The sequence below is a fragment of the Macaca nemestrina genome, chromosome 15 (genome assembly GCF_043159975.1).
Source record: "Macaca nemestrina isolate mMacNem1 chromosome 15, mMacNem.hap1, whole genome shotgun sequence".
Classification (NCBI taxonomy): domain Eukaryota; kingdom Metazoa; phylum Chordata; class Mammalia; order Primates; family Cercopithecidae; genus Macaca; species Macaca nemestrina.
Window position 1 is genome coordinate 66548807 of NC_092139.1, and position 24255 is coordinate 66573061.

The following is a 24255-nucleotide window of genomic DNA, read 5'->3' on the forward strand; positions in this document are numbered from 1 at the left end:
ACAAAAGGCAGATTCAAAGGAAAATGTTTACGAATTTATTAACGTGCATAGGAGTTACAGAAAAAAATGGGGGCCTTGGAGCAAGACAATACAGGTTAGGGCAGCAAAACAGGTTATGGGATGGGAAAAAAGAGGATGCCTGTTTAGCAAATATGGTCCTGTAAAGCAGATGAAATCTCTCACAGGTAGTAACCCTCAGGGAGAAAATATGGTAAACGTTTCTTTTAGGTCTTTAAAGCTATCAGACCTTCAGTTAATCTTTCCTAGATCTGAACAAGGGAGGGCCTTCAGAGAAAGCCTGGTTGCATCATGCATATTTTCTCCACAGATTAAAGTCTCCCCCACAAAAGACAGTTTTGCAGGGCTGCTACTGTTTGCAGGCCCTCAGAACAGCCATCTCAACACAGCTCAAATATTTGGCTTCCTCCAGATGCCATCTGAAAATTACAGTAACTCCATTTGTAATTAACTCAGTTGATCCCAGGGGGGTCCCTAGGTAGCCAAGGGAACTGAGGAGTGACCTTCTCCAGCAACATAATATCTGTCAAAGAAAGTGGAGGCTACGTTCTATTGCAGGTGAGATATGAAAGAAGGATCACATCTTTGAGCAAAGAGAGCTTCAATAGCAAGGGAGTTCAATAGATGTGCTAAGCTTTTGGGTTGCTGCTTCCACGACCTAAGGCAGAGTAGGTAGCTGGGTATGAAAGGTCAAGGATCTTGGGTTTGTAAGAGCCTCTGTTTTCAAGAGAGTATAGTATGTGACCAGGAATTGCTTCTTTAATGACCTATACTGTGAGGCCAGGTAGAAAAATTTACTGTGTAAGAAAGTCATACACCAAATATTGTGATAAACTTATGGAACAAAGCCTCTGGGAACCATGAGAGAAGGTTTATAAAGATGCTACAGTGAAGGAGTCTTTGGGGACACGAATGGGAGTGGCTGTTTTATTGTGATTTTTACAGATGTTTAGCAACCTTTGTTGGAGGGGGTTGTATGCAAGGTAGGCTGATTTGCAAGTAACGATGAATGACAACATAAATAATCTTAAGCAAAATTTGTAAATGATAAATATTTCACCTCCAGAGCACAAAACATGCCTAAAAGATATTTGGTTGGTTTCAACATTGTGGGTGATAAAAAGGTCAATAGTGGTTTTTTTGATAGTGTCAGGAAAGGAGTGGAGTGTCCGTCAGTTTACCAAATAATTCTCAGAACTCTAAACAGGATAGTGGGTTTTGTACTATGTGCAGAGCAATTCCTCATTTTATTTTATTTTTTTAACTCCTTTTTGAGTATCTTTGTGTACTGAATGAGCATGTCAAATGAATCTCCTCTGGAGGAGGATGCTGTCAGTAAGATTACACCTGTGCTCCTGGAGAAAGTTGGGCATGTTTAAGATCCTGGCAGTGAAGACTGTACAACATTGAAGCTACTGAAGTATCCCATGGGTACACAAGTAAAAGCATACTTTGCTTCTTCATCTGAGAGGATTTGGTTCACAGCATTAAGTGGCGTTAAGCTTGTGGTAATCAACTGTAAAGGCTATTCACTCTTTCTAAGTTTAAGAAGAGCCTAGCTTAGGCTATACATGTGGAAGTAATGAAAATAATCACCCTTTCTCTGAATAGGCCTTTTTTGCTTGATTTAAATCCTTGATTGACTTTACATTGCACCATGTTAACTATGTTAACTGTAGTGGAAGAACAATGGAGTTTCACTTTTTCAAGCCAATTTGCAAGTGCCAAAGACTTGATTTAATTTAAATTTATTACTCATTTGATCAAAGTGTCTTTAGCCATAGTCAAAAACATTTTAGGACAATGGGTACCATAACCATGAAGGATTTAGGCAAGGCAATATAAGAGTTAAGGTGAGGAATATCTATTTGTTCTCTATTTTATGTTCCATAACCCCCTAAGATTAGAGGGATACCTTATTTAAAATTAGTGGAATCCCAAGACACAAATGTAAATTGAGCCCCAATGTTAATTAAGGCCATGATGGCTTTTCAGTTGTGCATTTCGGCAGCTGCTAGTTAAGTTAGAACCTATGTCTTAGAAGCACAAAAGCCAATCTCTGCCTTCAAATAGGCTGGAATCAATATCACCAGGGTTAAACACCTCCCTAATAAAAATGGCTGAATTAAACTCTTAGTTCATGTATGCTTTCCTTATCATCCTGAAACTCAAGATCTTTTTCTGATAGAGACATAGGTAGCAGCAGAAACAACACCATTTATTTTGCAGAATTCTAGTGATCCTTCTGCTTTTAAGAAAGTGGAACTCAGAAATCTAAATATTGACTCTTCTTCCTCCCCTCTACACAACCAACTGTCTGATGGGACCATATATCACACACAGTGTAAGTCTTTCACCTGACCTCTCTGTAAAATGGAGCCAGCACCAGGTTGAGACATAGAAGCAGTGATCATAGGGTAAGGGTCATTCGCCTGAGTCTAATGTCAAACAAGGCTTATGCTGGAACTGAGATGAAAAATTTCATCGAAGATACCTAAATAGGACCAGGCTAAGACATATGACCCGGGGGCACTGTAAGAAGAGATTCAATTCTATCCTTCAGTTCCTAAATAGAAGTTATCAAAATTTATGACTTCGGAGTTTTAAATCTATAACAGAGGTTGGGTAGAATTCAGCAAATACAGCACAGAGTAGCACAGTTCAAAGTTCAAGCTTGACGTCAACAAACAGCTCCAACTGCAGGCTGGCCAGCAGGCAGCCAAGCCAGCTGGCAAGCCAAACAAGGGAAGAAGGCTCACTAGTGGTGGTAATCATCACTAGCTACCCAGATCATTGTGCCAATTGTTGCCATCACTACTAATGTATAGGATATACCACAACTCAAAAATTTGGTTTAGATGTAGAAGTGGATGATGACACACACACACATTAAGAGTATGAAAAAGTAGGCCGAGCGCGGTGGCTCAAGCCTGTAATCCCAGCACTTTGGGAGGCCAAGACGGGTGGATCACGAGGTCAGGAGATCGAGACCATCCTGGCTAATACGGTGAAACCCCGTCTCTACTAAAAAATCCAAAAAAAAAAAAAAACTCGCCGGGCGAGGTGGCCGGCGCCTGTAGTCCCAGCTACTCAGGAGGCTGAGGCAGGAGAATGGCGTGAACCTGGGAGGCGGAGCTTGCAGTGAGCTGAGATCCGGCCACTGCACTCCAGCCTGGGCCACAGAGCGAGACTCCGTCTCAAGAAAAAAAAAAAAAAAAGGTGTATTACTCACAAACCGAGGCTTTCTGGAGAGAGCATGGTGGCCCACAAGTAGTTCCAGAAATGGCTTGAGAAAGCAGGGAAAGAGGACTGGTTTGGAGTTTTCTCTCATGGACAGAAGATAGGGCCAGTGTGGGGATTCCCATATGGGCAGGCACTTACACTGTTTGAACCCCCACCAGTGCCAAAGAAAGAAACATCCAGGCTTTCTTAGCTTTCCCAGATGTGGGGTGGAAGGGAAAGAGAGCAGGATGAAGACTGAAATATGTTAGCAGTAAAACATCAAAAAATGTATTCAGATCACTTATGACAAATGTATCTGGGAGGTAGATGCTGCTGAAGGTCTAGGGAGCATCCGTAGTTACCAAAGTTTTTCATTTATTAGCTTTTCTAAAGAAATTTAATTTATTCTGAAGCGTAACATTACACTAAAACAAAGGAACCAATTTGGTGCATATAAAGTAAATGAGTGTACTACTATAATATTCCCAAGATATACAAACTCCATACTTTTCTCAAAATTAAATCTGCCTTATGCATATACAGATACGTACCATATAGGATTATTTATATTAAAATTTAATTCATTATTTATCCCCTTTGAAATCTTAGATTAACAAAAAATTATCTAATTAACATTTTCCAAGCACTTTTCAGGAATGCTAGTTATTTAATATTACAAAAATAAGAAACATAAAATTCTCAGTATGCTGCTCTCCTAATACTATGTCATGGAGAGTAAATATAATATTTGCCTACTAAGCGAATTCCTTCATTTCTGTGATGAATATGATAAAGTGCACCCGTGTAATTTGCATATATAATAGGAAATGTCATCTTATAGTGGTATCTTAGTGAAATAACTATATAATCAATTACATATTACATATGCAAAAACTACACATTATATATATCAAAAATTATATCTATACATGATGCAGATATAGAAAGAAAAACTCTTTTTTTTTTTTTGAGATGGAGTCTCGCTCTGTCACCCTGGCTCGACTGCAGTGGCCGGATCTCAGCTCACTGCAAGCTCCGCCTCCCGGGTTTACGCCATTCTCCTGCCTCAGCCTCCTGAGTAGCTGGGACTACAGGCGCCTGCCACCTCCCCTGGCTAGTTTTGTTGTATTTTTTCAGTAGAGACGGGGTTTCACAGTGTTAGTCAGGATGGTCGCGATCTCCTGACCTTGTGATCCGCCCGTCTCGACCTCCCAAAGTGCTGGGATTACAGGCTTGAGCCACCGCGCCTGGCCTAAGAAAAACTCTTATGCTGAACATTTTCTAGAGAATTCAATATGCTCACATAGGTATAAAACTCACTAGCTCATTTGAACCAGCAATAATAATCATTTTAAATTGTAATACATGTTAAATTGTAATACATGTGTTCTTGTTTTAAAGTATTCAATATTAAAGTAAACTATTCATTCAGTTCCTCTAAGTATACAATGACATATTGCTTAACTTAATATTAGACTTTTTATTAGTTCAATAAAATAGTTCAATATCTTAATGTGCTCAATTAGAAACACAGTTGCATTCATTCACAAAGGTACATTAAGTTTTACTGTGAATTCAAACCCCACTTGCACTTCCAAACCACAAAACATAAAAGTAAAATCCGCAGACATATAGTGCATATTTAATGCCATTAAGTAATTCCTTAGTATTCAAATCTGCTGATGAAATACGCCAGAAAAATCATGAAACCTGAATTGTGTCAGTTAAACGGACTTTGTATTTTCTGGGCCCAGGATGTTTTCATGTTTAATAACAGATCAACCTCTACTTTTCTAATCGCAATTCTCATTGTAATTCAAAGTAGTTATTTGCACGTGTTTTTTTAGTCATAGAAAAATGTACTGTCCAATATGGTAGCTGATAGTTACCTGTGGTTATTTAAATTTAAAGTTCAATTTATTAAAATATTTAAAATATTTGAAATTTAGTGCTCAGTCACACCAGCCACACTTCAAGGACTCATCATAACTGGCTGGCAACCACTCTACTGAACAGAACAGAAATGAGAACATTTCCATCATTGCAGAAAGTGTTAGTGGACACCAGTATTATACGAGATACAATATGGAAAAAGAGAGCCACGTTTAGAGATTAATGTAGAATTCATTTTAGTTGCAGAGGAGGAGAAAAACGGTTGCTACATAGTCAAATACATATTTATAAATTAAATAGTTATTTAATCATGTCTACCCTAAAACTGTTAAAAAACATGTTACATACTCTGAAGTTTATTACAAAAATTCAGAAAATATAGACATCTACAGTGAAATAATCTTCAAAGTTCCAGTAATGAAAAAAGTAAGTATTAATTTGTTGAAGTATTTATTTCCAGAACTTTGCTTTTCCTAGATAGTTAACACACAATTAAAATTGTCTCTCATTTAATACAAAATATGTATTCATATATTTTGTTTACATTTAACCATATATAAATTCCAGGTTACCCTAGATTTTCTGAAATAAAAAAATTACTGTTATCTGTCTTATGTATTTATGGTCACAGTGTATATATATATATAGACTCAAAACAGAGTTTTCATTCATAATTTTAATATAATTTTCTATCAAAATTAGATTTCTATAAACTCCCAATTAAACTATTATCATGTCTCTGATTACAAAATAACATAATATTCGAACACACTAATATTTACATTGAAAACCATCATTAATAACCTGATTTTACAGTGTCCTTAAAGGGATGGTTATTGACAGCAGTGGACTTTTCTTTAAATTTGTTCAGTTTATGAGAGATAAGTTCCTGGTCTTAATAAGTGATTCTCTATTCCTTTTTCAAAAATGCACTAAAAGTTAAAAGCAGAAATTTTAACATTATGTCCCCAAAGCAAGAGGAATTACTACTTTTATATTAAAAGATGAAATGTTACAATGATATAACTATACCTGTTAGAGACAAATCCTAGATGTGGCTACATGGGATTTTGAATATTTCACTTTGCACAATATGGGGAAGTCTGACATGAGACACTGACATTGCAAAGAAGAAAGCACAAAAACTATGTCCTGAAACACATATGTTGTTGATGCTGATACACCAATATATAGGTATGTAGTTCTACAACCCAAATTAGTATTTACTGTAAGTTTGTTGTTATATTTTCAATGCAACTAGAGACATCTTAGTTTAGTTTTACCCAGAAGCAATCCTGAAACAAACACTATTCACAGGTGTATTTTTGGTAAGTGATCCAGGAAGTATAAGTGAGAGAGCAGAATAAAGTAACAGAGAGAAGAGAGAATAGCCAATAAAGGGTAATTTTGTGAGTGATTTAATGAGGTGGGTAACTGAAGCTCAGTCTTCCCAGGAATGTCAGAGAAACTGTGTACCTCAGCAATGTACTAAGGAAAGATGAGAAGATTGAAACATCCAGCCTGTTTTTTGTCTCTCACTAGTTGAATATTGACTTTGGCAACATTAAATTCCAAGCATTCTAGGACTAAAACTAGGGGACCTGGCTAGCTCTCTTGGTGCTGTAGGAAGTGCTGAATCTGATAAGCAGGAGCAGAGAGACACATGTATTGGAGGTAGAAAGCTCCAGTATTCATGAAATATGTGGCTTCAACTGCACTCAGAGGGGCTGAGACAGTGCTGCTTGTCCACCCATTTTACCATTCAAATGTGTTCATGTTACATTGATTGACCCTCTCTGTTTCGGAGGCCCCAATGTGATCTCTATCCATAACCTTTAAAAGTGATGTGAAAATGAAGGTTAGGTCCACAAGCTAGAATCCCTGTGTAGGAACTACTTCCAAGGCTGTAGTTATAATTTATTTCCTTTCTTAATAAACCATAACTCTCAACCTTTGACTAGCCCTTTAGCTGGTTGATTTTTGTCACCATATTTGGAAGCACCCAAGTGTACCCCAGTGAATCCTACGGTGTCTCAGACTCTGAATGAGCTGCTTACGATGTCCTTTGTAGTGCTGTTGCTACTGGAGATTTTCAGGATGCTTTTGGAGTAAATTCCGAATGACAAGACTTTTCATTATTACCTCAACATTCACAGACTCACATGTAGGCAAATGGTTGGATATACCTAGGTCAATGGCCAGGATCTACTTGTTAGAGTGTGTGTCGAAGTTATAACTAACTTCTCCTACTATATATAAATTTCAAGACACGTTGCCCTCCTTCAAGAGAGACAGAGTATTATTCAGTTGCTGGGAAAACAATTGGTAAAATGTCCTTTATAACATATGACATTGTAATTGGCATGAAAGTCACTTATTCATTCTAACTTAATAGACATTTGTGTTGTGTCCTTTTTATTTGTCTGGATATTTATGAATAGGGCTACTATGAACATTCGTTCCCAAATCTTTTAGCATAAATAAGCATTCAGACAAGTGCAGAAAGAAATGTCTGCACTTGTCTGAACGCTTATTTATGCTAAAAGATTTGGGAACAGAAAGAAATGTCGCCGGGTGCGGTGGCTCAAGCCTGTAATCCCAGCACTTTGGGAGGCCGAGACGGGCGGATCACGAGGTCAGGCGACCGAGACCATCCTGGCTAACACGGTGAAACCCTGTCTCTACTAAAAATACAAAAAATACAAAAAATTAGCGGGGCCAGGTGGCGGGCGCCTGTAGTCCCAGCTACTCGGGAGGCTGAAGCAGGAGAATGGCGTAAACCCGGGAGGCAGAGCTTGCAGTGAGCCGAGATGGCACCACTGCACTCCAGCCTGGGCGACAGAGACTCCGTCTCAAAAAAAAAAAAAAAAAGAAATGTCAATTAATGAATTGTGCTGCCAAATTACTTATTGACTCAGTCTGCGCCCAAGGAAAAAAGAGAAGCCGCACAGCGATTTGAACAGGAAAATTACATAGTTTCTAACATAGAATATTAAAGTCATGTGGGAATTGCTGCTTAAGAAGTAATGCGAATTGTGAAGAATATAGGAACAGCAGATATGAGAAGCAACCACTATTCCAAGGAAAAACTATGTCTTTGGGGATAAGATCCAGGATATGCCTGTGGTTCTTGGATGGCAAAGAAGTTGCTATGGTACCATGTTAATGGAGCTGGCTGGAAGTCCGCCTCAAGTATGCCAGGGAAGGCTGTTCATGAGTAGCTTCTCTGGAGGTTCTTGGCTATGTAATTGCCTAAATTTGGATGCCAAGGGGAGCTGGTGGCCCCTGGGAATTGATGGCCACAATGTGTTGCAGGAGCCAAGTCCCCTGGATAAGCTACGAGAAGAGCAGGAACCCGGTGCAGGGGGAAGCCATGTATGCCTCAGGAACTTGCCAAGTGAGTACATCAGAAACAGGAAGCAGAGTTCTTTTTCTTTTTTCAATAGGCTTTAATATCTCACTAGTACCCTCCACTGACACAGTTTCATTGTCAGTTGTCAAAATTTTTGTTTTTAAAAAGCCACTTTCCTTTTTAACAGAGTGGGTAAAAAGAACAAATTTGGAGCTTAGAAGCAACAAATAGAAAGAAAACCAGCACATTTCTCCGTATAAAGAATGAAATTAGATGCTTTCATCTAATTTTGAACTATTTTACTTTAACATAGAATGGATATAGGTCTTTCTAAAGACCAAAGCTTTTTAATGCATTATAAATGTCATTACTAATTTCATGCATCTAAAGTGAAAGGGAGAAAAAACTTACAAGAAATGAAATATCTTTTTCACATAGGACGATGGCGGCATTTAATTTTAAGAATGTATTAATGAATTGCATCTAAAGATACACTCCCACTGATTTTAAAAATGAACATGTGAAAGCCATTTGTTATATAACTTCAAGAACTACATCACATTAATTGTTACATTCTTAGTCTTTGACAGAGTTTTGTATTTGAATAGACTGATCTATTTTGACACCTTTCAAATATTTTAAGGCATTTACTAAATATAATGTGTCAAAGAGTACTTGTCACAATTATTCTTAAATTACACAAGGAATGCTGAGCCTCCTCCAATCAGATTAGACTCCCAAGGGCTACTAAAATAACTGTTGGAAAATTCAAAATATTTCTCTAAGCAAAATCACTAACACATCATCTCTATAAGGGGAGAAGAAACTGACAAACATTTATATAGGTAGGGTGCTTTTTAATTTTTATTTTTTTGGTTTATATAAAAGATAAAAGTTCATATATAGGAATGTTGAAGTTTATGATAATTTTTAAGCTGGTCTAGGTTTTTAAATCATTTGATGTTCTAAAATTAGAAATATATCAAACCCAACATTATATTTATTAAACATATGCCAAATTTAGTTAACCTCAGAAGTTTTATTACAGACACATCCATTTTTCATTAAAACCTACATCTTTTTGAAATTAACTTTAGCATTCATCATAATTTATTGCATGCCACAAAAGGGTACATAATTGTTTTTCAAAAAAAGAAAATTTAACATAATAAGTATATTGCCTTATATCTTTGTAGAGCATTCACCCTGAATTACAGACTCACCCACACTGGGGGAGAACTTATACGTAATCTAAAACAACTTTCTTGATAGCTTTGAAAGATGAATGAATCCAACTTCTGACTTCAACAATTACCTTAGCCTAAAATTGCTCTAAATAATACACAATATATATCATGTTTTCTAATATGTTAAAATAATACTGTCATATTATTACAGTTACCATAAAACTAACTGTCTTTGTGGGATATATTATATAGTGAACAGGGAAACTGTTGTGAATTTAATTTTGATACTGTGTAAAATGAAACATCTCTGCATATACTGGACATACAATCATCCCAACTCTCAACTCCCTTGATAGGAATCCTCTGTTTGTGTTCACATTGGCTTATACTTTAATTGTTGTTTTTGAAATATTGTGTGTTGCATTTTAGATTTAAGGCAATTTGGGGGTAAAAATAAAATTTTTAGATTGTTTTTATGATTATGGAATACAAAAAGTGTCCGTTTTATAAGTTTAAAATTTTCTACTCCCCTACTATAAAAAAGGAAAACTATTACATTATTTTATGATGCAAACATGATATTTTTTAAAAAATTAATTTGTAAGTGAGTCAGATGCTAACTTGTTCAAAATCCCGGCAGGAAAGTGATAACAAACACCAATTGGTAACTGAATAGCATTTATGGAAAAGATGGTTACTAAAGTGTGGGTAGGGGTAAGGAAAACATCAAAGGATGCTGAAGTATTCAGCATCTCACAATACTGGGAAACTTTTAACGCTCCTTAGCACTGAAAAATTACAGGGAAGGAGCATCCAGAATAAACATCCCTAAGTATCTTTTTACTTTATTCTTATCGGCTGTTGACGCTAGCCATTGACCAACATCAGCTAGAAGCAGAGAGCAAGGGAACTCAAATGGAACATTGGGACAACATCAGGTACAGGACACACAGAAAGATAAAGAAAGGTGATTAGATTTGGGGGACAAAACAGAATATTCCAAACACATGCTATGACGGGGCAACTTGCTCCGAAAAAAGAAAAAAAAAAAAGCTAGATCTACTTTTGATGATGTATATTTATAGCCTGGAATTATTTCTCAACCTAAAATATTAAGATTATGTATATATTTTAAAATATTTTTAGTTTAGAATGTAAGATTAACTCTTGTGCATATGAACTTAGCTTGTTTTTGTAGCTTGTTTTGTAGCTTTGTAGCTTTGTTTTTAACAACCCATCACGGGTTAAGTAGTTGCAATAGTAAAGTTTAATCTGGAAAAGTTTGCATGTGAAAGTAGGTAATTGATAAAAGAAAGTTGAATAAATGGACTATTTCCAAAGTTGTGCATAAGGAAAGGGAGAAGTGATAAACAGCAACAAAGTACCTTGCCTTTGCAATACCGGGGAGCAGAGGGAGATCAAGGGAGTGGTCACATAACCTGAAGAGGCTATCTCAAAAACAATATCACCTCCCGTAGAGAGACGTCGGTAACTCATAGCAAAAGGTAGGGAAAAGTCCTAGTATTAATGTCCTGGCTTCACTCTCTTCCCATTTCTGGTCTCCTCTTGGTTCTTGTGGTGAACTGAATTTAGTAAGAATAAGAAAGCAGAAAGCTTAATGACACCTTGCATAAAGATCAGTGCCTCAGGTCACAGACTGGATGAAAAAGGATAAGGAGATCAAAGAAAATACCCAGCACACCAAGAAATAGGTATTGCAATTCCTAGTTTCTATTTTAGAATTCCTATTATTAGAGAGATATTGAAATCTGATTTTTTAAATGTCATAATTTTCCAGAGGAAAAAAAATCTTCTGGGGAGACTAATAATACTCTCACATTAGACGGTGACAAAACTATATGCTCTCAAAAATAGAAGTGAGAGAAATCTGATAGGGAGTAATGCAGAAACACTGGAAGTTGGAGACAAAGAATAAATCTAAAATTAAAGAAGCTATCCAAATTCATTTTGATAAATACCCATTATTATGACAGGTAATTTCAACTCCTGTCTCTTGTAAAAATTTGATGGACACTCAAAGTTACCTGAGTTAGTTTCAAGTATGTTTGAGAATAAAATTCCAGACCTTGGCAAAGTTAAATGACCTCGAACTTCTGGCCTAAGAAAATTTCTTTTTAAATCTATGTGGAATTTTTTACTATAAATATTGAATTCTTCGTTTTTTTCTGAATAAATGTTTTAAAAAGGTTTACTCAATGCTTTCCTTTGAAGCATTTTGTTAATCAATTAGGGACTTAATATTCATCTTATTTTAAGAGGAATACTAGTAGACTCTTCAGGCTTAATTACTACTGAAATGTAAAGAGAACAAAGCAGGAAATCACGTTATATTTAATATGAATTGAAGATAAAAATCACAAAACAATACTTTTACTACATTGTGTTTATACCAAAATACTAGTCTCATACAGATATTACCAGTACTTAGAAACTATGATTAAAAGTTTGAAATTAGAATGAGGCAGTGGATACTTCATATTATATTACATTATACATTACATGACACAATACATTACAATGTATTCTCGCTATTTTTCTATTGAGTTAACATCTGGATTTATATATTTATTACCTATTTTGTGCAGAATTCATGACATATATATTTGTATATCCCATTCAAAAACAAAACCACCATTTGACATTATGATTCTGGGAATAGTTAATTATTTCATTAGCACATTCTAAAATTCAAAATCATTTGACAGCTGATAAAAAAATCAACAAAAATATAAGAGAACAATATTTTGTTTTAAAAGTTTTCGAAAGTGTACATACATATTTTAACTATGTGTGTATAAAGAAAAAAATCGATTGCAAAAAATCCTAAGACATATTTTCTGACGGGAGTGATACGAAAACACTGGAAGTTGGAGACAAAGAATAAATCTAAAATTAAAGAAGCTATCCAAAATCCAGTTATCTGCATTAAATTAAAAATAATACTTCTAGTTTAGTATGGGGAACTTTTCATGATTGAAGCATTTGGATACAAAATGTTTATATTGCACTACTGTTGGAATTAAGGATTTCTATTTTAATATGTCAATTATTTTCTCACATAAAAATGCAGGTGGTTTTAAGCCATTTACCTGGCTTTAGCTCCATTCATGCGATTTGCAAAGAAACTGGTACCTAGTAATGAGACATAGCAGCATCATAATGAAAATACCAACACACTACATTGTGGGAAAATAATTAATAATAGATAGTTTAATATAATGTTCAAAAATAGTTACATTGAAATTGTACATCTTTTAATACTTATCACATTAAATCTCTGAATTAGCATTTCCTTGATAAATCTTCTCAAGATTTAGCTCCTTAAATGTAGCCTGTTCACTTCCCAGATATAAAAATGACCAAACACATAAATAAATACACACACAAACACATTCAGGAAAATTAACATTATGCTACACACACACACATTAAGTACACATGTATTTATTTATTACTTAATAAAAATAAGTACATAAATAAATAAGAACAACAATGTAAATAAAATCAAGCAACATTAGTGCCATTTAGTTTTAGTTTCACATACTACTTTCCAAACCAACCATAGACTCTATGGTAATTTTATTCCACATTTCATTTTTGAATAATGCTTAAATTACATGAATTTTTATGAATCTCTAGGAAGAAAGACTATTTTAAAGAAATCTCAATCCTTGGAAATTAGCATAAGTGATTTAATTCATTTCTGTGTCTTTAAACCTGGAACAAATACTAGCAATTATATTAATGTTTCTGCAGTGAAACACAGAATGTCACACTAAGTGACACAAATTAAGATTCTAAAGCGTCTCATGTTAATTCAGGTCAGGTCTTGCCACCAAATGAATTCAGATTAGGTCTCATTTTGCTGCCAAGTGAGTGTGAAAGATTCTTGGGTTTAAGTTTAGTTGTTTCAGGTTTGCTTGGAATTGTAGATAAAGGATTTGGTGTTCAGATTTGTTTGGATTTTGGAATTGAGATAAAGAATTATAAAATCATCAATAATTTATTTAAAAGCTATTAAATGTATCCTCACTAAATGGGTGAGGAGACTATCCCAGGGAGGTTAAGTAAGTTTCCCAAATTAACACAGCAAAACAATTAAGTCAGGGACTTAAACAAGGCAGTAATGTTCAGAGGCCAAGCTTTCAATCACTTGGCTATGCTTTCTTTATAAGATTATTGTGAGGACTGGAAACAGCAGCTCACGCCTGTAATCCCAGCACTTTGGGAGGCCAAGACATGCAGATCACTTGAGGTCAGGAGTTCGAAACCAGCCTGGCCAACATGGTGAAAGCCTTGTCTCTCTTAAAAATTTAAACAATTAGCTGGGCATGGTTGTGCAGGCCTGCAATCTCAGCTACTGGGGAGTCTGAAGCAGTAGAATCACTTGAACCTGGGAGACAGAGGTTGCAGTGAACTGAGATTGAGTCACTGCACTGCACTCCAGCCTGGGTGACAGAGTGAGACTCGTCTCAAGAAAAAAAAAAAAAAATTATTGTGAGGATTTTGTTGAATAAACCATTCAAATTTCTTATAGTTACTGCTATATAGAAAGTTGACCTTCTTCTTTCTTTTCTCCTTCCTGTGCTCCTTCTCTCTTCCCTCACAGCTGTCCCAATCATCACCTCTGTATTCAATAAATTAATTCTACTGAAACATGACTGGGATCCTATCACTTTTTGTGGCCAAACTTAAACACTTTTACAGTCTCATTCTGCAAATTAGGTTTAATGTGCTTTCTGTGACTTTGGAATCACTAAGCTCTATTTATTGACGTTTCAGTCGTTGGATCACTGTCCTAGTGTTCCATCAACTTCTAGATATACACATAATCAATAGCTTCAGTTTAGAAAACAATGCTGGACAAGTGAATAAAATAATCCAAGTGATGAAAAATTTAGGCTTTTTAGATAAGGAGCATAAAAATAGGAAACAGAGAAATTCTGAGAATAGTGTCCATATTTCCTCAAAATTGTTTGGGTCTCCTCTGATCTCCTGACTAAAATGTCTAAAAAATCTCAGAGAATTGAGAGAAACGTGTGAATACTTTGATTCTATGGAACACTAGTTTTAGTTATAACTAGAATCAAAACATGAAGTTTAGAAAAGTTAAAGATGTTAAATCACCCATATTTTATCTAAAAGCTATTAAATTCTATCATGTCCTTAGTTTTTATTTTCAATAATACATTTTTAATTGTAGTTGCAAATTTCAATTGTAGTTGCATAGGTTCATTTTAAAGTGAAATTCTTGATTTAAAGTAATTTTTTTCTCTAGACAATGCCTCTTGTTGATTTGAATTTTTGAGAAAACATATTTCAACTCTAAGCTGTAAAATGATTTAATTACCAAATGACTAACTTATGTCTGTTTTCCTATTATGTAATATTTCATTTATTTCAGTCAGAGACTTACATGCTATGCAGATCCAGAGTGAGATTCACTATCTCCCCAATTTTAGATTATACACAATATGAAAATCCTGATCAATAATTTCTACACTGAAAGTACTATATTATCACTCTTTAATGTCAGCTGAACGCTTTTTGTTATTGCGAGTGCTACATTAAACCATTTCTGATGTTAGCGTTATTGTAAATCATTTAGTTAGAAATAAAAATCAGAAAAAAATAATAACGAATAATAAATGAGAAAGATTTAATAAAGAGATAACTTGATTTGGACATGATCTTTTATTTAAAAGACTCAGAAGGTACATGTTGTATGTTTCCATTTATTTGATATTCTTGCAAAACAAAACTATGGTTTCCGAAAAAGGATCAATGGTTGCCAGTATTTGGATATAGGGAAAGGACCTGACTAACAAGGAGCCACAGGGAATTTTGGAGAACAAGTCTACATTTCGGTTGTGCTGTTGATTGCGTGACTGTATGCATTTGTCAATTTTGCTGGATTATATGCCAAAAAGAGTGAACTGCATGTGAATTAAAACTTAATTAAAAAATATAAAAGTGCTATAGTTTGCTTTAAAAATACAGTTCATCTGTAGCAGTTTTAAGAGTTTTGAAATTATAATTTTTCAACTTTTAAAAATAAAATTCATAACATTGTTCAAATTGGAAAGAATAGAACATTACCCCCCATCCCGATATCCTAAGCATTAAGACTTAGCAGCTATTATCATTTTGGTATGTGTGTTAGCTATCTAGCTACACACATTGCATTTTGTTATTATGGTATTTATTTTATTCTAATTAGAGTTTCCATTAATTTTTTCATCGTCATCATTGGATAGTCAGCCTTTATCAAGTCTCCCACAGTTTGTATTATTTCTTAAACTGGAAGTTTGGTCTAAATGCTGAATTATATCTAGATTAAACATTTTGTCAAGAATCTTTTGGAGGTGATGCGCTGTGGTTCACGTCACATCACCTCAGCAGGTTATATAGTGTCCCCTTAGCCAATGTTTAAATATACAAAATGTTGAATGCTTTGTTAGTTTGGTTTCTCCCAGATCCCTTCATTACGAAGATATGATTTTCTCTTGTGATTGATAAATAATGTCTGCTAATACTTTGTCATCTTTCAAATATCATGTTAGCTGAGAACATTTTATTCAGTGGTTTTAGCATATTATTGGTGATTATCACTTGAATAAATTACTTTTTTGTACTTGCGAATTTATTTTCTATATTTTATTATATTTTACATTTTATTAGCTGATAATACTTTATTTCCTCAACTGTAATTGAATTTGAATTCTTTAAAAAATAGAAAGTCCTCCTGTTTAATTATTTCATTTACAACTGTCAATTTTCAAAGTGAGGAAATGGGTTTATTTCAATTTAAATCTCTCTTTCTGTCTCTCTCTCTCTCGCACACACACGCACACACACATATCTCTATGGGCACACAGATTCAATTTAACTAACACTTTAGAGTTAATAGTAGGCATTTATTGTATTGCTAGAAGAGTTGTCACAAATTGTCAAAATTGCCACGAATGTGGTCAGTGGAAATCTTGTCAAGTTATCTTCTGTATTCTTTTTTTACACATGCTTCCAATAAACTCTGCCATGTGGCAGGCTACTTTATATTTTCCCTTTTCCAGTAGTAAAACCAGCCATTTACCAAGGTTCTCAGTTTCTTTCAGCAGAAATAGCATTTAGAAGTAAGCCTATGAGTTCTTGGAGTGTGACCCAACTGGAGTCTCATTGTATCAAGTTGCAGAGTTACACTGCATCTTTCAGTCACCAGGGCAAAAAAATACATTTTAAAAATAATGCATCAATTTATACTTCAAATTCAAATGTAATCTTCAGAAGTTATGTGTAGTTTATTTGATTTTATATTTGCATCTTTTTTCCCTTTTACCTTAAAAGTGTGATTTCTTAATAACACTAGAATTATTTGTTTTAACCTTTAATCATACCAAATATTTTTCTTCAGGCAGTTATACTACTAATTGTGGGCAGCTGTAGTACTAATTTAAACAGAGTTAAATTTATTCATTGTAAATTGCTTACAATTTTAAGACTGTTCATTCTTTCTATTTAAGTTTATTTTGAATGTGTAAACATTTACATATGCAGAACCAAGACTGCATAAAATTGCTGTACTCAGAAAAGTACCACAACTTTTCCGACTCTCTCAACAATGTTCTCTCCTTATGTGAAACCAACTTTTATAGTTTGTGGATACTTTTTTTCAACATTCTTTTGGTAATAATAAACAAATCTGTATTTTTCGGTGTACATATTATATAATCATATACACTCTTATGCATTTTGCTTTTTTCGCTTGACAATATATTCTAGAGATCGTTCCCTATAATTCTAGAGACATCCGCTTCATTTTTAATGACCACTTGCTCCTGGGTTGAGTGCAGGAACTGTAATTTATTTAATAAATTTTATCTCTAGAGACATTTTTGTTTATTTTTTTTTTGCTTATAGCAACAATGACACAATGAGTGTAAAGTTTTATATTTGTGCAGAAGTGTGTTGAAGGTGCAGTTCCAGTGATGTGAATACTTTGTGAAAGACTAAATGCATCAATCGTTTGTTTGGCAAATCCTCTGTAGGATTGTATGTTTTTCCACTTCCATGAGCAATAAATAAGAATGTTTGTTATTTTCAGATTTAGTAACAGAGTGTGGTGTCAGATATTTATGTTATTTTCAATATTATAGATAAGAAATAGGGAGTCAGTGAATTTTGAATTTGTAATTCTGGGAGGAAGACTTCCCATGTGATTTTAAGTGGTTTATATAGGAGGACTCACTCCCATTCGGTCTGCATTATGCGGAACCATCTCTTCCAGTATTTCCTCCATTTTTATTTTGAATTTTACATTATATATTTAAATACATTACAAACATTATAATGTATATACACACAGTATAATATATATGCAATATATAATAAATATATTAAAATATATAAATATTTTATAATGCATTATAATATGTACATGATAAACATTCTATTCCAGAAAGATTAGCCTTTTGAAATAAAAGTAGCAATGGTTTCATTAAGTTTTTACTTTTTTATTTGCTTGATATTTTCTACCATACACAACTATTACTGCTGTTTTTACATTGGTAACTTCCAGTTTTTCATTATAAAATCTATAAATACACACTTCTGGTCTGTTAGTATGAGAAGTCCAAAATAATCAGGTAGCAGATAGAACTTCAGGAAGAACCTTATGTTCTTCCTCTGTTCCAAGTACTCTCATGACCACCATGCTACCAGAAATAGTTTATCCAATCTTTCCAGACCAAAAAATTGTGAGAATGGCATGATGTCTCTTCTACTTCTATCCTCTTCTTCCTGAACCTATCTTTTCTAGCCGAGATATAGTGCCCCAGAAGGCTGTGAGTTCACACACTGAAACTAGGAAATCCTTCTAATAAGGCCAGAAATCAATCCCTGCCTGCTGTGCTAGTTATGCCTTTAAGTAGCCATCTCAATGTTTCATTAGATCAGCAGCTTCCTAATGATGTGATGTATGTTAAAACTAGTGGTTCCTGCAGTCACGTGCCCATTGATATGATCCTTCACTATGCAGTGGGTTCTTTGGGCCAAGACAATATAATGGGAGATACTGTATTTGATAAATTAGATACCCTGTGAGTCTTCAGATAGTAGTTCTGGCTGAGACGGTGTGGTCAGAGAAGGTCAGGCCATATAAGGATATGTATTAATCGCATTGAAGGCAAGCTGGTGCCTCCTTCAAGGAGAAAGATGACTGATGCAATCAACTTGCCCTTAAGTAACTGATTGGCATTCATGTAGAAAAAGTTATATTCACAACTGTTTCCTGTTGTTGATGGGTCAAACATTTAGCAGGTTACATAGCTGGAGAAGCTTTGGGGAAAACAATGGCATCGTTACGGCTTTCTTTCTAGTGTGAGCTAAACAGTATATTCAATATTAAGGAAAATGATGAAATACATGTATGGTATATTAATGGAGACATTCCACAGTAAAATATACTTTGAAATACTCACAGATTTTTCAAACATGTTGGAATTAGAAACTTGTAAAAGCTGCTGCAGTATATAATAGCTTTTCATTTGGATGTCTTAGCTGTGCCTTTTTGGTAGTTTATACATTAAATGTATCTTGTCCGCATTTTTTATGGCCTCTGATTTTTTTTTTTATTATGTAGGATTAGATGTCCACCAAGATTATTGTAAGTGAACCAGGACCTGATTTCAAATTCTGAATATGCACCCAATATTTGTCCACATATACTGCTCCCCAAAGTCAGCAAAACACTGCTTATTGAGCAGGCTTACCATAATAGAAAAGTATGAGAATGCAGGACATTATTTTTATAAAGGCTATAAGTAAAAGCAGATTTCGGCTGTCTAGATATCTTATTCTAGAAAATACAGGTTTAAGATTTTTCAGACAGGCCAGGTGCAGTGGCTCACACCTGTAATCCCACCAGTTGGGGAGGCTGAGGAGGGTGGATCACTTGAGGTCAGGAGTTCTAGACCAGCCTCACCAATATGGTGAAACTCCATCTCTACTTTAAAAATACAAAATTAGCCAGGTGTGGTGGCATGTGCCTGTAGAGCCAGCTATTTAGAAGGCTGAGAGGGGAGAATTGTTTGAACTTGGGAGGCAGAGGTTGCAGTGAGCCAAGATCACGTGACTGCACTCCAGCCTGGGCAACACAGTGAGACTCTGTTTCAAAAAAAATATTTTTCAGATAATGATTCTTGCTCATATTTATCTCCTTCATTTCCCAATGAGATAATTTCCTTCACAGTGACGAGAGATGTCCATTTTTTTATGGAAAAATGGCTTGCTTTCTTCAACCGATCAGGACAAAGACATCACTTATTGGCCATGCTGGCCACAGCCTTCTTGGGCTGATATAATGGGGAGTTCACTGTTGGACTATTGTCGAGTATGTTCTGGGCCTCTTGAACACTGGTTCCTTCCAGGGAACCTTTAAGTCTAATGCCTGGAAGGCTTTGGTGATCCCATTGGCAATGATAGTACAGTGGATGACACCACCAAAAATACTGACAAGGATGACTTCAACCTTAGGATCAGCTGTGAGCAATGTGAATGCTCGATATACTTGAGCTTCCTTTACAACACTTCCAAGATTCCAAGAAGTTGACTGGCTTCCCACTATTATGGAAAATGGTATCACAAGTAGCCATGGTTAATCCAGCACCATTCACAAAGCAGGTAATGTTCCCATCCATTCCTATGTATTTTAGATCATGTCTGGCATCTTCATATTCAGTGAGCTCTGTATTTGTGCATTTTCACGCTACTGTATATTACCTGAGACAGGGTAATTTATAAAAGACAGAAAGGAAAGAGGTTTATAGTTCTGCATAGCTGGGGAGGCCTCAGGAAACTGACAATCATGTCAGTAGGTGAAGGGGAAGCAAGGCATTTCTTATATAGTGGCGAGAGAGAAAGAAGGAGGAAGTGCCACACTTTTAAGTCATCAAATCTCGTGAGAACTCACTCACTATCACAAAACAGCATGGGGCAGCCCCCGCCCCCACGATTCAATCACCTCCCACCAAGTCCGTTCCTTGTCACGTGGGGATCACAATTTAAGATAAGATTTGGGTGAAGTCACAGAACCAAACCATATCAGGCTCATTCTCCAATTTGTCATCCCTAGCAGGTATGTCCTGTTGTCAGAATCCTGCATTGTCATGAAAGTTTACGTTGGCATTAAAGCAGACAACTTGTCTTTCTCAAATTTCACCAGAGGGATTCACTATCACCTGAGTAGCATCAATTTTTAGGAAGAGATTATACAGTTTCTTAATTTGATCTGCAACCTGATTTTTCAAAGACCCCAGGAAGCCTAGATTTTCTGCCATCTGCTCAACTCTGAACTCGGCTGTCCTTTATCCCTTGAAAAATTTGCTCCTTAAAAATAAATTCTGAATTTGAAGCATCCACCTCTTCAATGTCAATGGCCCCTGGGGCCTGCCCACCAGCATGGGGCCATGGCAGGACCTGTCCATCAGAATCACCAGGTAAGTTTTTCTGGAAGTGTCCAAGGTTTCAGTAACCATCAGCTTATTAACTTTCACATCTTCTTTTGGAGTTTGGTTTATTGCCCCAAACATACCCAATCATGTTTAGCCAGCTTTCCCACAACTTTAGGTTCTTTTGTTAAGTGAATACCTCCTTTCAAACCACAATTGAAGACACCCTTTCCTTTTCTTCCGGCTAAGATCTGGGCTTTTAATTAAAACAATTTATTTTGCTTTTAGTCTCTTGGCAACCTCAAGTGCTTCATTCACAGTGTCTGCTACAAGGAATATTTGAACTCTCACTCTGTTGTCAGACATCAGTTTCTCACTCTGGTGTTCCTGGAGGGTCTGCCATCTTCTGGAAGTTAATTGAAGTGCCTGGACCTGGCTACCAAGGTCCAGAGTGGAGCGCTAGGTCTCTCAGAAGTTTCCTGGCTTGCGCACTACCAGGAGAATGTCATTTTAAACAGAAAACCCAAAGTGGCATATTGGGACTTGGATTATTATTTTTAGTTCTCATAGATGAGTGCTCTCTAGATATTAGCTTTTATTATCTGGATTATTCTTTATATACTAATTATTCCTTAATTAGAACTATGAGTGCTATACAGAGAGTGAAATTGATAAATTCACTGTCTAAAATATATCTATCTATAAAATATATAGTTAAATATATATTTATTTAAAGGACTTGACTGAAATAGTGAGTGTTATAGCTACTATTAGAATGTATATTCATTTATTTCATATAGTAATAACACAAGTATACTATCACCATCCTCTCCACAAAAAACTGAAAAATTACGACCCAAGGTCAAAGCTAATAGTGAGTTTTGCTGCTGGAAACAAAGTATTGTATGTTAAAAAATACTTTCTCTTAAAGAATGTAGTGAGCTTCCAAGTATTCCGTTCCCAGTAAAATCCAAGAATATATTTTGCAAATAACAGGAGTCAAATATGAGGATTGGTTCATATCTCAGTGTGGAATTCCTCTTTGAAAAACGTGGTACCGCTTTTTTGTCTGAATGTTATTGTTGTTATATTGAGTATGTAAGCAAAAGCACCAATTAAAATCTAGTCCCCTTATCAAAAAATCAGCTTTCACGACACTTGCTCTCTTAATGGTCAATACATTACATAATATTTTTCTGATAAACAGAATACGTTGTGACTATATATGCTTTGATATTGTTTATTCAGTCTTTATTTATAAAAAGTTGGTGTATTATCAGTTGCCACCAGTCTGTGAAACATCAATTCCTATTACCATCCTCAAGCTGGACATATATTTTCCATGTCCAAAAATAGAAGACATTTGTAATGACATTGCAAGATCTACTAGGTAATGGTATTGACACATCGTTATCAATTTAGCATTAATGTGTCTAAATGGAGCACCTATTCTTCAATAATACATATTGAGGTTAAAAGATTATCTAAGAGATAGTAATTTAACCCCTAGGAATTACTCTAGCGGTAATTATTTCAGGTTCAATGGGACCCTGGTGGAAAAGCCACTTTTGTCCAGGAATTATTTTTTAGTTCCTCTGCTTGTATATCTCATCAAAAATAAAATATTTAAAATTTAATTTAGTTAAACAAGTATTTACAGGAATTAATCTAAGAGATTTTCCATGTGGCTAAGGGAGAAATGAATGCTTTAAGTTGAATGGCTCACTGTAGTAATAAAGACATTATTACATTATTTTACTATGAATAAAAACACAGTTATAATTGGGTTCAAGATATCATATAGAGAAGATTATCTCTAATAAATCAGAAACTAATTGTATGTCTTTTAATCTAGGATATAATTGTTAATTACAAGGAAGCGAAAATTAGCTATGCCCTGTAATTATTAGATTTTTAGATAAATAATAATATGGTTTTACAATTTGCAATGGATATTGGAAGACCATAGTCTAGACCGGTATATAGACAAGAAATATAAGCTTAAAATTATATATATATACACATATATATATATATCAAGATTAGCTGTTATACTTGGACATTAAACTCAGAATTCTCATTTGCATCTTCTTACGTCTCAGGCCTAATTGTGGCTTTACCCTGTTAGATACTAATTTATACATGAGGAAAAAAAAAATGGGCTTAGAGCTGTTTAGTAACTTGACAAGTTTCCTCAGTAGTATGGCAGAGGACTGATGCTCTTGAGAGAGGTTTGCCTTTGTAGCCCTGATTCCAAGTTGGTGGACTTGATGTTACATTTTACTCTTGCTTACTCAGAGCTTCCAAACTGCTTCTCTCCTGAACATATCAATCCTTTGGGAGTCTAAAACTTCTTCTTAAATTTTAGCTTTCTTAGTTTTTCACTCCTTTTTTTTTTTTTTAAGAATGCATATACCTTTGCCTGTTTCCACACTTTGCACATATCAGATTTTTCCAGTTCTATGTCCTATTTCATCCCAGCTGACAATTAAAAATTTATAAATTCAGTCTCTAAAATTACCATCTTAATTTTAACTCTTCAGATTAATTCTCGACCACTCTCTACCCTGTTATTTACCCCAGGAAGCTGATATATGTGTATTACACATCAATGGTCTGCCTTGACTTTTTCTAAGAAGTGCTGCCACAAAGGAATCCAACATTGGCAGGAAAGAGGAGGGTGAGATGAGGATGTTTAACCCTTGACTGCCTCCTCGCCAAGTTACTGGGATTGGTTGTGTTCCAGCCGATAGTCACAGATCCTCTTAAGGAAGACTTTCTATTGACTCTACTTTCCATTCTGAAACTATTTTTCGCTCTATTCAACCCCTGTCATCTTTAGGGGCTAAGATACACAAAACCTGTTACCACTGTGTTATCTTTCATTATTTTCCTGTATCTACTTCTAATTGTGTAAATGATAGTTCTTTTTTTAATCCTTAAATTATCCTAAAATGTGTGTGCCATCTGTTTTGCTGGGACCATGACTTAAGTACACAGTCAGCAATTTGTCCAAAGAAACAAAAAAATAATTATAAATTGTGGCATTGTTCTCAATTTAAAACACCAATAAGTATTTAAAGACTATACTATGTGAAATGAACAAATGGATAATTGT

At 35.1% G+C, this 24255-nt stretch overlaps 1 long non-coding RNA gene across 1 annotated transcript in view; it reads right to left on the reverse strand.

Annotated features, from left to right (window-relative positions):
• LOC139358595 (uncharacterized) overlaps nt 1–24255 on the reverse strand; it is an 86990-nt gene that overhangs the window by 11949 nt on the left and 50786 nt on the right. The gene's annotated exons all lie outside the window — the stretch shown is intronic.